Source organism: Tachyglossus aculeatus, chromosome 4 (genome assembly GCF_015852505.1).
Source record: "Tachyglossus aculeatus isolate mTacAcu1 chromosome 4, mTacAcu1.pri, whole genome shotgun sequence".
Classification (NCBI taxonomy): domain Eukaryota; kingdom Metazoa; phylum Chordata; class Mammalia; order Monotremata; family Tachyglossidae; genus Tachyglossus; species Tachyglossus aculeatus.
In genome coordinates, this window is record NC_052069.1 from 41,882,426 (window position 1) to 41,886,161 (window position 3,736).

The 3,736-nt window shown below is 48.6% G+C and overlaps 1 non-coding gene across 1 annotated transcript; it reads right to left on the reverse strand.

The window, feature by feature from the left end:
- Window positions 1-3,022: 3,022 nt before the first annotated feature.
- TRNAA-UGC lies at window positions 3,023-3,094 on the reverse strand. Its single transcript has one exon. It is a non-coding gene; the product is annotated as a tRNA-Ala (tRNA).
- Between the last annotated feature and the right edge of the window lie 642 nt (window positions 3,095-3,736).

Sequence of the window (3,736 nt, forward strand, 5' to 3'; positions counted from 1 at the left end):
ACGAGAGAGCGGAGTCGAGGATGACACCAAGGTTGCAGGCTTGTGAGACGGGAAGGATGGTAGTGCCGTCAACAGTGATGGGAAAGTCAGGGAGAGGGCAGGGTTTTGGAGGGAAGATATGGAGTTCAGTCTTGGACGTGTTGAGTTTTAGATGGTGGGCAGACATCCAGATGGAGATGTCCTGAAGGCAGGAGGAGACACAAGCCTGAAGGGAGGGAGAGAGAGCAGGGGCAGAGATGTAGATTTGGGTGTCATCAGCATAGAAATGATAGTTGAAGCCGTGGTAGCGAATGAGTTCACCAAGGGAGTGAGTGAATGAATGAATGAAAGAAAAGGAACAAGTCAGGGTTAAACTGGGAAGTTCTCTTGGAGGAGATGCACATTAAATAAGGCTTTGAAGGAGGGAAGACTAATTGTCTGTGGGATTTGAGGAAGGAAGGTGTTCCAGGCCAGAGGCAGGACCTGGGCTAGGGGATGGCAGTGAAATAGGTGAGATCGAGGTACAGTGAAAAGGTTAGCATTACAAGAGTGAAGTGTGTGAGCTGAGTTAGAGAAGGAGAGAAGCGATGTGAGTTAGGAGGGGGCTATGTGGTGGAGTAATGGTGGTGGAGTGATTTAAAGCCAATGGTGAGGAGTTTTTGTTTGATGTGAAGGTGGACGGGCAACCATTGGAGTTTTTTGAGGAGTGGGGTGACATGTCCTGAATGTTTTTGTAGAAAAATATTCTGGGCAGCAGAGTGAAGTATGGACTGGAGTAGGGAGAGACAGTAGGCTGGGAGGCCAGCAAGCAGGCTGATGCAGTAATCTAGGTGGGTTAGGATAAGTGATTGTATTAGCATGGTAATAGTTTGAAAGGCAAGGAGAGGGCAGATTTTAGTGATACTGTGGGACCAACAGGATTTAGTGATGGATTGAATGTATTTGTTGAATGAGAGTGGAGTCAAGGATAACGCCAAGATTAAGGGCTTGGAAGACTGGAAGGATTGTGGTGCTGAATATAGTGATGGGAAAGTCAGGGGGATGACGTGGTTTGCATGGGAAGATAAGGAGTTCTGTTTTGGACATGTTAAGTTTGACGTGATGGGAGGACATCCAAGAAGAGATGATTTGAAGGCAGAAGGAGATTTGAGCCTGGAGAAAGGTCAGGGTAGGGGATGTCGATTTGGGTATCAACATGGTAGTTGAAGCCTTGAAAACCAGTGAGTTCTCCAAGGGAGTGAGTGTAGATGGAGAATAGAAGGTGACCCAGAACTAAACCTTGGAGGGACCCCCACAGTTAGGGGGTGTGAGGTAGAGGAGGAGCCCATGAAGGAGACTGAGAATGAACAGCAAGAGAGATAAGTGGAGAACCAGGAAATGACAGTCAGTGAATCCAAGGTTGGATAACGTTTCCAGGAGAAGGAGGTGGTATACAGTGTTTAAGGCAGCTGAGCGGTCGAGGAGGATTAGGATGGTGTAAAGGCCATTGGATTTGCAAGAAGGCATTCATTGGTGACCTTTGAGAGGGTGGTTTCTGTGGAGTGAAGGGGATGGAAGCCAGATTGGAGGGGATCAAGGAGAGAATTGGAGGAGAGGAATTTGAGGCAGAGGGTGTAGACAACTCACTCAAGGATTTTGGAGAGGAATGGTAGGAGGCAGATAGGGTGATAACTGGAGGGAGCTGTGGGGTCAAAGGTATGTTTTTAGGGTAACGAAGACATGGGCAAGTTAGAAAGCAGTGGGGAAGAAGCCTTGGGGATCAAACAGTTGAAGATGGATGTTAGGGAGGGAAGAAGGGTGTGGGAGAGAGTTTTGACAAGGTGCGAAGGAATGGCGTCAAAGAGTCAGGTGGAAGGAGTGGCTTTTGAGAGAAGGCAGGCAATCCCCTCTAGAGATACTGCTGGGAAGAATGGGAGAGTGGAAGATGGGGCCAGAACGGGGCGGGACTGAGGAGGGGGAGGGGAGATTTTAGGGAGCTCACACCTGATTATGTCAATTTTCTTAATGAAGTAGGTGGCCAGGTCATGGGGGCAAGGGAATGGGTGAGGCGAAGGGACAGGGGACCTGAGGAGATGACTCCCGACTCTTAACTCTCACATTCAGTCTGCTGTCAATTCCTGTCTTTTCTTCCAGCAAAACAACTCCCAGGTACACCCCTTCTTCTCCAGCCAAACTGTTACCACTCTGGTTCAAGCTCTGATCATATCATGTTCAGACTACTGCATCAGCCTCCTTGCTGGTCTCCGTGCCTCCAGCCTTGCCCCAATCCAATCTGTAATAATAATAGTTGTGGTATTTGTTAAGCGCTTACCCTGTGCCAGGCACTGTATTAACCTCTGGGGTGGATACAAGCAGATGGGGTTGGACACAGTTCTTTCCCCATGTGGGGCTCACAGTCTTAATCTCCATTTTACAGATAAGGGACCTGAGGCCCAGAGAATCAATCAATCATATTTATTGAGCGCTTACTGTGTGCAGAGCACTGTACTAAGCGCTTGGGAAGTACAAGTTGGCAACATATAGAGACAGTCCCTACCCAACAGTGGGCTCACAGTCTAGAAGGGGGCAGTGAAGTGACCTGAAGAGAAGTGAAGTGACCTGCCCAAGGTCACACAGCAGACAAGTGGTGGAGCCGGGATTAGAACCCATGACCTTCTGACTCACAGGCCTGTGCTCTTTCCACTACAAATCTGTACTACACCCTGCACATGGATCAATCAATCAGATCAATCATATTTATTGAGCTCTTATTGTGTGCAGGGCATTAATAATAATAATAATAATAATAATGGCATTTGTTAAGCGCTTACTATGTGCAAAGCGCTGTTCTAAGCGCTGGGGAGGATACAAGGTGATCAGGTTTTCCCACGTGGGGCTCATAGTCTTCATCCCCATTTTACAGTTGAGGTAACTGAGGCACAGAGAAGTTAAGTGACTTGCCCAAAGTCACACAGCTGACAAATGGCAGAGCCGGGATTAGAACCCATGACCTCTGACTCCCAAGCCCGGGCTCTTTCCACTGAGCCATGCTGCTTCTCAAAAGCGGAGACGCCGGGGATTGAACCCGGGGCCTCATACATGCAAAGCATGCGCTCTACCACTGAGCTACATCCCCTGGCCATTGTACCAAGTGCTTGGGAAAGTACAATATAACAATATAACAGGCATATTGCCTGCCCACAACAAGCTTACAGTTGAGAGGGATAGTATTGAAGTATCCCTTGGCCCACATCTCTTCCTCTCCTCCTCCACCAGTTTCTCTGCATCAAACAAAAAGTCTTCACAATCGGTTTGAAGAGTCTCCTTAACTCACCCCACCTTACTTATTGATGGTCTTTGACTTTTCCCCAGCTGGCTCCCTTTGTTCCGTCCAGTTCAACCATCTAGTTGTTCATCACTCTCTATGCTCCTCCTCTCTCCTCCCAACTTGGAACTCCCTCCTTCTCCCAATCCAACAGACCACAGTGTACACCTTAAACAACTCACTCGCTCACAATCCCTAGATGGCAAGGACTGCGTATTCTCCTCTTGGCAAACACTCCTAGGCTCTGCTTTGGATCCAGTGGGACATATTTCTAATCCCAGCTCCACCACTTGTCCACTGAGTGACTTGGGCCAAGTCACTTAGAGAAGCAGCGTCTCCACTTTTGAGAAGCAGCGTGGCTCAGTGGAAAGAGCTCGGGCTTTGGAGTCAGAGGTCATGGGTTCAAATCCCGGCTCCGCCACTTGTCAGCTGTGTGACTTTGGGCAAGTCACT